The following is a 13653-nucleotide window of genomic DNA, read 5'->3' as shown; positions in this document are numbered from 1 at the left end:
TTTAACCACACCAACCCCTAAAAGTTTGTAAAAGTAGCATTTTTCAACTTTCAGCTGCATACAGTCCCCCGTAACCAAGGCCGTCCCCCATGACGCCGTACGCCGGAAATGACGTCTAGACAATCACGCCGTCACAACAACAGTCTGCTTCGTCACTACAAGACGTTTTCAACGTCGCATCCCCCTAAATAGATGTTTAAAGAACTACACACACGCCTGATGCGTCATTACACTTTGTGCAAGTGAGTTCATTTTCCAATATTCATTAAGTTCAGTCGGTTTTTTTTCGTCATCAGTGCAATTTTTCATACAATTCATTCATTTTTCGCTTTGCTGGACACCTTAAGTATCTTTACCTTTAGTTTATTTAATACATTGGGGCAATTTGGATGGGATTGTCACTCTTCTTACCCACGCGCGACTCTGTCAAAGTCGGGCCCAAGCTACTTCAAGCTGGCCTGTCTCCCCTTGCCTCCCCGACTCCACTCATTAAGTCCTAATGTCGCGGCCGGTATTCACGTTGGACTGGGTCGCTGCAGGACGTTTACCCAACGTCTGGCCATGTTTTATCGGCGCACTCTTTATACATAGCAAAATGGGTCTATTTACTCCATTTTTACATTCATCAAAGACGCTGAATATCTTCACAAACGTCTTGCAGTCGGGTGTCGCACTCGTGTGCTGTCAACATTTTTACTCACTTGTGCATGTAATATTGCTGGCCACTGATTTTAAGCGCTTCATGTAAATAAACAGCAGCTAAATGGTATGTTGTGTCAGTAGATGTACTTTGGCGGCGCAAGCCGGCAACCGGCATCGCTTCTCGGCCTTTTGGCTAAGATCAAAGTGTAGTATCTGTTCTTATCAGCTTAATATCTGATACGTCTCCTAATGGAGACATCGATATTAAACTGATTTTTAGAATGGGATGAGGTGCCACGGGGCTTGCTCCGCCCTCATCACGGGTTGACCCGGTATTGCAGTACCTCCGGGAATGGCCCACCACTCATATTTCAATCAAAAATTAGAACTCTCAGCTTTGCCTACATCTTCACATTCGTCTTATTTTGCACTGCCGCTCCGTTTTTCGCCCTTAGTTCTCAATAGATACTCTATTTTATTACTTCTAAACCTTAGAAACATACCTGTTCACACGTGCAGCCCGTCCTTTAACCACACCAACCCCTAAAAGTTTGTAAAAGTAGCATTTTTCAACTTTCAGCTGCATACAGTCCCCCGTAACCAAGGCCGTCCCCCATGACGCCGTACGCCGGAAATGACGTCTAGACAATCACGCCGTCACAACAACAGTCTGCTTCGTCACTACAAGACGTTTTCAACGTCGCATCCCCCTAAATAGATGTTTAAAGAACTACACACACGCCTGATGCGTCATTACACTTTGTGCAAGTGAGTTCATTTTCCAATATTCATTACAGTTCAGTCGGTTTTTTTTCGTCATCAGTGCAATTTTTCATACAATTCATTCATTTTTCGCTTTGCTGGACACCTTAAGTATCTTTACCTTTAGTTTATTTAATACATTGGGGCAATTTGGATGGGATTGTCACTCTTCTTACCCACGCGCGACTCTGTCAAAGTCGGGCCCAAGCTACTTCAAGCTGGCCTGTCTCCCCTTGCCTCCCCGACTCCACTCATTAAGTCCTAATGTCGCGGCCGGTATTCACGTTGGACTGGGTCGCTGCAGGACGTTTACCCAACGTCTGGCCATGTTTTATCGGCGCACTCTTTATACATAGCAAAATGGGTCTATTTACTCCATTTTTACATTCATCAAAGACGCTGAATATCTTCACAAACGTCTTGCAGTCGGGTGTCGCACTCGTGTGCTGTCAACATTTTTACTCACTTGTGCATGTAATATTGCTGGCCACTGATTTTAAGCGCTTCATGTAAATAAACAGCAGCTAAATGGTATGTTGTGTCAGTAGATGTACTTTGGCGGCGCAAGCCGGCAACCGGCATCGCTTCTCGGCCTTTTGGCTAAGATCAAAGTGTAGTATCTGTTCTTATCAGCTTAATATCTGATACGTCTCCTAATGGAGACATCGATATTAAACTGATTTTTAGAATGGGATGAGGTGCCACGGGGCTTGCTCCGCCCTCATCACGGGTTGACCCGGTATTGCAGTACCTCCGGGAATGGCCCACCACTCATATTTCAATCAAAAATTAGAACTCTCAGCTTTGCCTACATCTTCACATTCGTCTTATTTTGCACTGCCGCTCCGTTTTTCGCCCTTAGTTCTCAATAGATACTCTATTTTATTACTTCTAAACCTTAGAAACATACCTGTTCACACGTGCAGCCCGTCCTTTAACCACACCAACCCCTAAAAGTTTGTAAAAGTAGCATTTTTCAACTTTCAGCTGCATACAGTCCCCCGTAACCAAGGCCGTCCCCCATGACGCCGTACGCCGGAAATGACGTCTAGACAATCACGCCGTCACAACAACAGTCTGCTTCGTCACTACAAGACGTTTTCAACGTCGCATCCCCCTAAATAGATGTTTAAAGAACTACACACACGCCTGATGCGTCATTACACTTTGTGCAAGTGAGTTCATTTTCCAATATTCATTACAGTTCAGTCGGTTTTTTTTCGTCATCAGTGCAATTTTTCATACAATTCATTCATTTTTCGCTTTGCTGGACACCTTAAGTATCTTTACCTTTAGTTTATTTAATACATTGGGGCAATTTGGATGGGATTGTCACTCTTCTTACCCACGCGCGACTCTGTCAAAGTCGGGCCCAAGCTACTTCAAGCTGGCCTGTCTCCCCTTGCCTCCCCGACTCCACTCATTAAGTCCTAATGTCGCGGCCGGTATTCACGTTGGACTGGGTCGCTGCAGGACGTTTACCCAACGTCTGGCCATGTTTTATCGGCGCACTCTTTATACATAGCAAAATGGGTCTATTTACTCCATTTTTACATTCATCAAAGACGCTGAATATCTTCACAAACGTCTTGCAGTCGGGTGTCGCACTCGTGTGCTGTCAACATTTTTACTCACTTGTGCATGTAATATTGCTGGCCACTGATTTTAAGCGCTTCATGTAAATAAACAGCAGCTAAATGGTATGTTGTGTCAGTAGATGTACTTTGGCGGCGCAAGCCGGCAACCGGCATCGCTTCTCGGCCTTTTGGCTAAGATCAAAGTGTAGTATCTGTTCTTATCAGCTTAATATCTGATACGTCTCCTAATGGAGACATCGATATTAAACTGATTTTTAGAATGGGATGAGGTGCCACGGGGCTTGCTCCGCCCTCATCACGGGTTGACCCGGTATTGCAGTACCTCCGGGAATGGCCCACCACTCATATTTCAATCAAAAATTAGAACTCTCAGCTTTGCCTACATCTTCACATTCGTCTTATTTTGCACTGCCGCTCCGTTTTTCGCCCTTAGTTCTCAATAGATACTCTATTTTATTACTTCTAAACCTTAGAAACATACCTGTTCACACGTGCAGCCCGTCCTTTAACCACACCAACCCCTAAAAGTTTGTAAAAGTAGCATTTTTCAACTTTCAGCTGCATACAGTCCCCCGTAACCAAGGCCGTCCCCCATGACGCCGTACGCCGGAAATGACGTCTAGACAATCACGCCGTCACAACAACAGTCTGCTTCGTCACTACAAGACGTTTTCAACGTCGCATCCCCCTAAATAGATGTTTAAAGAACTACACACACGCCTGATGCGTCATTACACTTTGTGCAAGTGAGTTCATTTTCCAATATTCATTACAGTTCAGTCGGTTTTTTTTTCGTCATCAGTGCAATTTTTCATACAATTCATTCATTTTTCGCTTTGCTGGACACCTTAAGTATCTTTACCTTTAGTTTATTTAATACATTGGGGCAATTTGGATGGGATTGTCACTCTTCTTACCCACGCGCGACTCTGTCAAAGTCGGGCCCAAGCTACTTCAAGCTGGCCTGTCTCCCCTTGCCTCCCCGACTCCACTCATTAAGTCCTAATGTCGCGGCCGGTATTCACGTTGGACTGGGTCGCTGCAGGACGTTTACCCAACGTCTGGCCATGTTTTATCGGCGCACTCTTTATACATAGCAAAATGGGTCTATTTACTCCATTTTTACATTCATCAAAGACGCTGAATATCTTCACAAACGTCTTGCAGTCGGGTGTCGCACTCGTGTGCTGTCAACATTTTTACTCACTTGTGCATGTAATATTGCTGGCCACTGATTTTAAGCGCTTCATGTAAATAAACAGCAGCTAAATGGTATGTTGTGTCAGTAGATGTACTTTGGCGGCGCAAGCCGGCAACCGGCATCGCTTCTCGGCCTTTTGGCTAAGATCAAAGTGTAGTATCTGTTCTTATCAGCTTAATATCTGATACGTCTCCTAATGGAGACATCGATATTAAACTGATTTTTAGAATGGGATGAGGTGCCACGGGGCTTGCTCCGCCCTCATCACGGGTTGACCCGGTATTGCAGTACCTCCGGGAATGGCCCACCACTCATATTTCAATCAAAAATTAGAACTCTCAGCTTTGCCTACATCTTCACATTCGTCTTATTTTGCACTGCCGCTCCGTTTTTCGCCCTTAGTTCTCAATAGATACTCTATTTTATTACTTCTAAACCTTAGAAACATACCTGTTCACACGTGCAGCCCGTCCTTTAACCACACCAACCCCTAAAAGTTTGTAAAAGTAGCATTTTTCAACTTTCAGCTGCATACAGTCCCCCGTAACCAAGGCCGTCCCCCATGACGCCGTACGCCGGAAATGACGTCTAGACAATCACGCCGTCACAACAACAGTCTGCTTCGTCACTACAAGACGTTTTCAACGTCGCATCCCCCTAAATAGATGTTTAAAGAACTACACACACGCCTGATGCGTCATTACACTTTGTGCAAGTGAGTTCATTTTCAATATTCATTACAGTTCAGTCGGTTTTTTTTTCGTCATCAGTGCAATTTTTCATACAATTCATTCATTTTTCGCTTTGCTGGACACCTTAAGTATCTTTACCTTTAGTTTATTTAATACATTGGGGCAATTTGGATGGGATTGTCACTCTTCTTACCCACGCGCGACTCTGTCAAAGTCGGGCCCAAGCTACTTCAAGCTGGCCTGTCTCCCCTTGCCTCCCCGACTCCACTCATTAAGTCCTAATGTCGCGGCCGGTATTCACGTTGGACTGGGTCGCTGCAGGACGTTTACCCAACGTCTGGCCATGTTTTATCGGCGCACTCTTTATACATAGCAAAATGGGTCTATTTACTCCATTTTTACATTCATCAAAGACGCTGAATATCTTCACAAACGTCTTGCAGTCGGGTGTCGCACTCGTGTGCTGTCAACATTTTTACTCACTTGTGCATGTAATATTGCTGGCCACTGATTTTAAGCGCTTCATGTAAATAAACAGCAGCTAAATGGTATGTTGTGTCAGTAGATGTACTTTGGCGGCGCAAGCCGGCAACCGGCATCGCTTCTCGGCCTTTTGGCTAAGATCAAAGTGTAGTATCTGTTCTTATCAGCTTAATATCTGATACGTCTCCTAATGGAGACATCGATATTAAACTGATTTTTAGAATGGGATGAGGTGCCACGGGGCTTGCTCCGCCCTCATCACGGGTTGACCCGGTATTGCAGTACCTCCGGGAATGGCCCACCACTCATATTTCAATCAAAAATTAGAACTCTCAGCTTTGCCTACATCTTCACATTCGTCTTATTTTGCACTGCCGCTCCGTTTTTCGCCCTTAGTTCTCAATAGATACTCTATTTTATTACTTCTAAACCTTAGAAACATACCTGTTCACACGTGCAGCCCGTCCTTTAACCACACCAACCCCTAAAAGTTTGTAAAAGTAGCATTTTTCAACTTTCAGCTGCATACAGTCCCCCGTAACCAAGGCCGTCCCCCATGACGCCGTACGCCGGAAATGACGTCTAGACAATCACGCCGTCACAACAACAGTCTGCTTCGTCACTACAAGACGTTTTCAACGTCGCATCCCCCTAAATAGATGTTTAAAGAACTACACACACGCCTGATGCGTCATTACACTTTGTGCAAGTGAGTTCATTTTCCAATATTCATTACAGTTCAGTCGGTTTTTTTTCGTCATCAGTGCAATTTTTCATACAATTCATTCATTTTTCGCTTTGCTGGACACCTTAAGTATCTTTACCTTTAGTTTATTTAATACATTGGGGCAATTTGGATGGGATTGTCACTCTTCTTACCCACGCGCGACTCTGTCAAAGTCGGGCCCAAGCTACTTCAAGCTGGCCTGTCTCCCCTTGCCTCCCCGACTCCACTCATTAAGTCCTAATGTCGCGGCCGGTATTCACGTTGGACTGGGTCGCTGCAGGACGTTTACCCAACGTCTGGCCATGTTTTATCGGCGCACTCTTTATACATAGCAAAATGGGTCTATTTACTCCATTTTTACATTCATCAAAGACGCTGAATATCTTCACAAACGTCTTGCAGTCGGGTGTCGCACTCGTGTGCTGTCAACATTTTTACTCACTTGTGCATGTAATATTGCTGGCCACTGATTTTAAGCGCTTCATGTAAATAAACAGCAGCTAAATGGTATGTTGTGTCAGTAGATGTACTTTGGCGGCGCAAGCCGGCAACCGGCATCGCTTCTCGGCCTTTTGGCTAAGATCAAAGTGTAGTATCTGTTCTTATCAGCTTAATATCTGATACGTCTCCTAATGGAGACATCGATATTAAACTGATTTTTAGAATGGGATGAGGTGCCACGGGGCTTGCTCCGCCCTCATCACGGGTTGACCCGGTATTGCAGTACCTCCGGGAATGGCCCACCACTCATATTTCAATCAAAAATTAGAACTCTCAGCTTTGCCTACATCTTCACATTCGTCTTATTTTGCACTGCCGCTCCGTTTTTCGCCCTTAGTTCTCAATAGATACTCTATTTTATTACTTCTAAACCTTAGAAACATACCTGTTCACACGTGCAGCCCGTCCTTTAACCACACCAACCCCTAAAAGTTTGTAAAAGTAGCATTTTTCAACTTTCAGCTGCATACAGTCCCCCGTAACCAAGGCCGTCCCCCATGACGCCGTACGCCGGAAATGACGTCTAGACAATCACGCCGTCACAACAACAGTCTGCTTCGTCACTACAAGACGTTTTCAACGTCGCATCCCCCTAAATAGATGTTTAAAGAACTACACACACGCCTGATGCGTCATTACACTTTGTGCAAGTGAGTTCATTTTCCAATATTCATTACAGTTCAGTCGGTTTTTTTTCGTCATCAGTGCAATTTTTCATACAATTCATTCATTTTTCGCTTTGCTGGACACCTTAAGTATCTTTACCTTTAGTTTATTTAATACATTGGGGCAATTTGGATGGGATTGTCACTCTTCTTACCCACGCGCGACTCTGTCAAAGTCGGGCCCAAGCTACTTCAAGCTGGCCTGTCTCCCCTTGCCTCCCCGACTCCACTCATTAAGTCCTAATGTCGCGGCCGGTATTCACGTTGGACTGGGTCGCTGCAGGACGTTTACCCAACGTCTGGCCATGTTTTATCGGCGCACTCTTTATACATAGCAAAATGGGTCTATTTACTCCATTTTTACATTCATCAAAGACGCTGAATATCTTCACAAACGTCTTGCAGTCGGGTGTCGCACTCGTGTGCTGTCAACATTTTTACTCACTTGTGCATGTAATATTGCTGGCCACTGATTTTAAGCGCTTCATGTAAATAAACAGCAGCTAAATGGTATGTTGTGTCAGTAGATGTACTTTGGCGGCGCAAGCCGGCAACCGGCATCGCTTCTCGGCCTTTTGGCTAAGATCAAAGTGTAGTATCTGTTCTTATCAGCTTAATATCTGATACGTCTCCTAATGGAGACATCGATATTAAACTGATTTTTAGAATGGGATGAGGTGCCACGGGGCTTGCTCCGCCCTCATCACGGGTTGACCCGGTATTGCAGTACCTCCGGGAATGGCCCACCACTCATATTTCAATCAAAAATTAGAACTCTCAGCTTTGCCTACATCTTCACATTCGTCTTATTTTGCACTGCCGCTCCGTTTTTCGCCCTTAGTTCTCAATAGATACTCTATTTTATTACTTCTAAACCTTAGAAACATACCTGTTCACACGTGCAGCCCGTCCTTTAACCACACCAACCCCTAAAAGTTTGTAAAAGTAGCATTTTTCAACTTTCAGCTGCATACAGTCCCCCGTAACCAAGGCCGTCCCCCATGACGCCGTACGCCGGAAATGACGTCTAGACAATCACGCCGTCACAACAACAGTCTGCTTCGTCACTACAAGACGTTTTCAACGTCGCATCCCCCTAAATAGATGTTTAAAGAACTACACACACGCCTGATGCGTCATTACACTTTGTGCAAGTGAGTTCATTTTCCAATATTCATTACAGTTCAGTCGGTTTTTTTTTCGTCATCAGTGCAATTTTTCATACAATTCATTCATTTTTCGCTTTGCTGGACACCTTAAGTATCTTTACCTTTAGTTTATTTAATACATTGGGGCAATTTGGATGGGATTGTCACTCTTCTTACCCACGCGCGACTCTGTCAAAGTCGGGCCCAAGCTACTTCAAGCTGGCCTGTCTCCCTTGCCTCCCCGACTCCACTCATTAAGTCCTAATGTCGCGGCCGGTATTCACGTTGGACTGGGTCGCTGCAGGACGTTTACCCAACGTCTGGCCATGTTTTATCGGCGCACTCTTTATACATAGCAAAATGGGTCTATTTACTCCATTTTTACATTCATCAAAGACGCTGAATATCTTCACAAACGTCTTGCAGTCGGGTGTCGCACTCGTGTGCTGTCAACATTTTTACTCACTTGTGCATGTAATATTGCTGGCCACTGATTTTAAGCGCTTCATGTAAATAAACAGCAGCTAAATGGTATGTTGTGTCAGTAGATGTACTTTGGCGGCGCAAGCCGGCAACCGGCATCGCTTCTCGGCCTTTTGGCTAAGATCAAAGTGTAGTATCTGTTCTTATCAGCTTAATATCTGATACGTCTCCTAATGGAGACATCGATATTAAACTGATTTTTAGAATGGGATGAGGTGCCACGGGGCTTGCTCCGCCCTCATCACGGGTTGACCCGGTATTGCAGTACCTCCGGGAATGGCCCACCACTCATATTTCAATCAAAAATTAGAACTCTCAGCTTTGCCTACATCTTCACATTCGTCTTATTTTGCACTGCCGCTCCGTTTTTCGCCCTTAGTTCTCAATAGATACTCTATTTTATTACTTCTAAACCTTAGAAACATACCTGTTCACACGTGCAGCCCGTCCTTTAACCACACCAACCCCTAAAAGTTTGTAAAAGTAGCATTTTTCAACTTTCAGCTGCATACAGTCCCCGTAACCAAGGCCGTCCCCCATGACGCCGTACGCCGGAAATGACGTCTAGACAATCACGCCGTCACAACAACAGTCTGCTTCGTCACTACAAGACGTTTTCAACGTCGCATCCCCCTAAATAGATGTTTAAAGAACTACACACACGCCTGATGCGTCATTACACTTTGTGCAAGTGAGTTCATTTTCCAATATTCATTACAGTTCAGTCGGTTTTTTTTCGTCATCAGTGCAATTTTTCATACAATTCATTCATTTTTCGCTTTGCTGGACACCTTAAGTATCTTTACCTTTAGTTTATTTAATACATTGGGGCAATTTGGATGGGATTGTCACTCTTCTTACCCACGCGCGACTCTGTCAAAGTCGGGCCCAAGCTACTTCAAGCTGGCCTGTCTCCCCTTGCCTCCCCGACTCCACTCATTAAGTCCTAATGTCGCGGCCGGTATTCACGTTGGACTGGGTCGCTGCAGGACGTTTACCCAACGTCTGGCCATGTTTTATCGGCGCACTCTTTATACATAGCAAAATGGGTCTATTTACTCCATTTTTACATTCATCAAAGACGCTGAATATCTTCACAAACGTCTTGCAGTCGGGTGTCGCACTCGTGTGCTGTCAACATTTTTACTCACTTGTGCATGTAATATTGCTGGCCACTGATTTTAGCGCTTCATGTAAATAAACAGCAGCTAAATGGTATGTTGTGTCAGTAGATGTACTTTGGCGGCGCAAGCCGGCAACCGGCATCGCTTCTCGGCCTTTTGGCTAAGATCAAAGTGTAGTATCTGTTCTTATCAGCTTAATATCTGATACGTCTCCTAATGGAGACATCGATATTAAACTGATTTTTAGAATGGGATGAGGTGCCACGGGGCTTGCTCCGCCCTCATCACGGGTTGACCCGGTATTGCAGTACCTCCGGGAATGGCCCACCACTCATATTTCAATCAAAAATTAGAACTCTCAGCTTTGCCTACATCTTCACATTCGTCTTATTTTGCACTGCCGCTCCGTTTTTCGCCCTTAGTTCTCAATAGATACTCTATTTTATTACTTCTAAACCTTAGAAACATACCTGTTCACACGTGCAGCCCGTCCTTTAACCACACCAACCCCTAAAAGTTTGTAAAAGTAGCATTTTTCAACTTTCAGCTGCATACAGTCCCCCGTAACCAAGGCCGTCCCCCATGACGCCGTACGCCGGAAATGACGTCTAGACAATCACGCCGTCACAACAACAGTCTGCTTCGTCACTACAAGACGTTTTCAACGTCGCATCCCCCTAAATAGATGTTTAAAGAACTACACACACGCCTGATGCGTCATTACACTTTGTGCAAGTGAGTTCATTTTCCAATATTCATTACAGTTCAGTCGGTTTTTTTTTCGTCATCAGTGCAATTTTTCATACAATTCATTCATTTTTCGCTTTGCTGGACACCTTAAGTATCTTTACCTTTAGTTTATTTAATACATTGGGGCAATTTGGATGGGATTGTCACTCTTCTTACCCACGCGCGACTCTGTCAAAGTCGGGCCCAAGCTACTTCAAGCTGGCCTGTCTCCCCTTGCCTCCCCGACTCCACTCATTAAGTCCTAATGTCGCGGCCGGTATTCACGTTGGACTGGGTCGCTGCAGGACGTTTACCCAACGTCTGGCCATGTTTTATCGGCGCACTCTTTATACATAGCAAAATGGGTCTATTTACTCCATTTTTACATTCATCAAAGACGCTGAATATCTTCACAAACGTCTTGCAGTCGGGTGTCGCACTCGTGTGCTGTCAACATTTTTACTCACTTGTGCATGTAATATTGCTGGCCACTGATTTTAAGCGCTTCATGTAAATAAACAGCAGCTAAATGGTATGTTGTGTCAGTAGATGTACTTTGGCGGCGCAAGCCGGCAACCGGCATCGCTTCTCGCCTTTTGGCTAAGATCAAAGTGTAGTATCTGTTCTTATCAGCTTAATATCTGATACGTCTCCTAATGGAGACATCGATATTAAACTGATTTTTAGAATGGGATGAGGTGCCACGGGGCTTGCTCCGCCCTCATCACGGGTTGACCCGGTATTGCAGTACCTCCGGGAATGGCCCACCACTCATATTTCAATCAAAAATTAGAACTCTCAGCTTTGCCTACATCTTCACATTCGTCTTATTTTGCACTGCCGCTCCGTTTTTCGCCCTTAGTTCTCAATAGATACTCTATTTTATTACTTCTAAACCTTAGAAACATACCTGTTCACACGTGCAGCCCGTCCTTTAACCACACCAACCCCTAAAAGTTTGTAAAAGTAGCATTTTTCAACTTTCAGCTGCATACAGTCCCCCGTAACCAAGGCCGTCCCCCATGACGCCGTACGCCGGAAATGACGTCTAGACAATCACGCCGTCACAACAACAGTCTGCTTCGTCACTACAAGACGTTTTCAACGTCGCATCCCCCTAAATAGATGTTTAAAGAACTACACACACGCCTGATGCGTCATTACACTTTGTGCAAGTGAGTTCATTTTCCAATATTCATTACAGTTCAGTCGGTTTTTTTCGTCATCAGTGCAATTTTTCATACAATTCATTCATTTTTCGCTTTGCTGGACACCTTAAGTATCTTTACCTTTAGTTTATTTAATACATTGGGGCAATTTGGATGGGATTGTCACTCTTCTTACCCACGCGCGACTCTGTCAAAGTCGGGCCCAAGCTACTTCAAGCTGGCCTGTCTCCCCTTGCCTCCCCGACTCCACTCATTAAGTCCTAATGTCGCGGCCGGTATTCACGTTGGACTGGGTCGCTGCAGGACGTTTACCCAACGTCTGGCCATGTTTTATCGGCGCACTCTTTATACATAGCAAAATGGGTCTATTTACTCCATTTTTACATTCATCAAAGACGCTGAATATCTTCACAAACGTCTTGCAGTCGGGTGTCGCACTCGTGTGCTGTCAACATTTTTACTCACTTGTGCATGTAATATTGCTGGCCACTGATTTTAAGCGCTTCATGTAAATAAACAGCAGCTAAATGGTATGTTGTGTCAGTAGATGTACTTTGGCGGCGCAAGCCGGCAACCGGCATCGCTTCTCGGCCTTTTGGCTAAGATCAAAGTGTAGTATCTGTTCTTATCAGCTTAATATCTGATACGTCTCCTAATGGAGACATCGATATTAAACTGATTTTTAGAATGGGATGAGGTGCCACGGGCTTGCTCCGCCCTCATCACGGGTTGACCCGGTATTGCAGTACCTCCGGGAATGGCCCACCACTCATATTTCAATCAAAAATTAGAACTCTCAGCTTTGCCTACATCTTCACATTCGTCTTATTTTGCACTGCCGCTCGTTTTTCGCCCTTAGTTCTCAATAGATACTCTATTTTATTACTTCTAAACCTTAGAAACATACCTGTTCACACGTGCAGCCCGTCTTTAACCACACCAACCCCTAAAAGTTTGTAAAAGTAGCATTTTTCAACTTTCAGCTGCATACAGTCCCCCGTAACCAAGGCCGTCCCCCATGACGCCGTACGCCGGAAATGACGTCTAGACAATCACGCCGTCACAACAACAGTCTGCTTCGTCACTACAAGACGTTTTCAACGTCGCATCCCCCTAAATAGATGTTTAAAGAACTACACACACGCCTGATGCGTCATTACACTTTGTGCAAGTGAGTTCATTTTCCAATATTCATTACAGTTCAGTCGGTTTTTTTTTCGTCATCAGTGCAATTTTTCATACAATTCATTCATTTTTCGCTTTGCTGGACACCTTAAGTATCTTTACCTTTAGTTTATTTAATACATTGGGGCAATTTGGATGGGATTGTCACTCTTCTTACCCACGCGCGACTCTGTCAAAGTCGGGCCCAAGCTACTTCAAGCTGGCCTGTCTCCCCTTGCCTCCCCGACTCCACTCATTAAGTCCTAATGTCGCGGCCGGTATTCACGTTGGACTGGGTCGCTGCAGGACGTTTACCCAACGTCTGGCCATGTTTTATCGGCGCACTCTTTATACATAGCAAAATGGGTCTATTTACTCCATTTTTACATTCATCAAAGACGCTGAATATCTTCACAAACGTCTTGCAGTCGGGTGTCGCACTCGTGTGCTGTCAACATTTTTACTCACTTGTGCATGTAATATTGCTGGCCACTGATTTTAAGCGCTTCATGTAAATAAACAGCAGCTAAATGGTATGTTGTGTCAGTAGATGTACTTTGGCGGC

General features: G+C 44.7%; 11 non-coding genes across 11 annotated transcripts; all 11 read left to right on the top strand.

The window, feature by feature from the left end:
- The first annotated feature begins 815 nt into the window (after positions 1–815).
- On the top strand, positions 816–1008 carry LOC125384077. Its single transcript, XR_007222903.1, has one exon. It is a non-coding gene; the product is annotated as a U2 spliceosomal RNA (small nuclear RNA).
- Positions 1009–1984: 976 nt separating this feature from the next.
- On the top strand, positions 1985–2177 carry LOC125384076. The gene has a single exon (XR_007222902.1). It is a non-coding gene; the product is annotated as a U2 spliceosomal RNA (small nuclear RNA).
- A 976-nt stretch (positions 2178–3153) lies between these two features.
- Positions 3154–3346, top strand: LOC125384075. The gene has a single exon (XR_007222901.1). It is a non-coding gene; the product is annotated as a U2 spliceosomal RNA (small nuclear RNA).
- A 977-nt stretch (positions 3347–4323) lies between these two features.
- On the top strand, positions 4324–4516 carry LOC125384074. The gene has a single exon (XR_007222900.1). It is a non-coding gene; the product is annotated as a U2 spliceosomal RNA (small nuclear RNA).
- Positions 4517–5492: 976 nt separating this feature from the next.
- On the top strand, positions 5493–5685 carry LOC125384112. The gene has a single exon (XR_007222938.1). It is a non-coding gene; the product is annotated as a U2 spliceosomal RNA (small nuclear RNA).
- A 976-nt stretch (positions 5686–6661) lies between these two features.
- On the top strand, positions 6662–6854 carry LOC125384106. Its single transcript, XR_007222932.1, has one exon. It is a non-coding gene; the product is annotated as a U2 spliceosomal RNA (small nuclear RNA).
- Positions 6855–7830: 976 nt separating this feature from the next.
- On the top strand, positions 7831–8023 carry LOC125384095. The gene has a single exon (XR_007222921.1). It is a non-coding gene; the product is annotated as a U2 spliceosomal RNA (small nuclear RNA).
- Positions 8024–8999: 976 nt separating this feature from the next.
- Positions 9000–9192, top strand: LOC125384084. The gene has a single exon (XR_007222910.1). It is a non-coding gene; the product is annotated as a U2 spliceosomal RNA (small nuclear RNA).
- Positions 9193–10166: 974 nt separating this feature from the next.
- Positions 10167–10359, top strand: LOC125384073. Its single transcript, XR_007222899.1, has one exon. It is a non-coding gene; the product is annotated as a U2 spliceosomal RNA (small nuclear RNA).
- Positions 10360–11336: 977 nt separating this feature from the next.
- On the top strand, positions 11337–11528 carry LOC125384110. Its single transcript, XR_007222936.1, has one exon. It is a non-coding gene; the product is annotated as a U2 spliceosomal RNA (small nuclear RNA).
- A 975-nt stretch (positions 11529–12503) lies between these two features.
- Positions 12504–12695, top strand: LOC125384107. The gene has a single exon (XR_007222933.1). It is a non-coding gene; the product is annotated as a U2 spliceosomal RNA (small nuclear RNA).
- The last annotated feature ends 958 nt before the right edge of the window (positions 12696–13653 follow it).

Source organism: Haliotis rufescens, unplaced genomic scaffold, assembly GCF_023055435.1.
Source record: "Haliotis rufescens isolate VD_foot unplaced genomic scaffold, xgHalRufe1.0.p SCAF_261, whole genome shotgun sequence".
In the NCBI taxonomy this organism is placed as follows: domain Eukaryota; kingdom Metazoa; phylum Mollusca; class Gastropoda; order Lepetellida; family Haliotidae; genus Haliotis; species Haliotis rufescens.
This window is presented reverse-complemented; position numbering and strand designations above follow the sequence as displayed.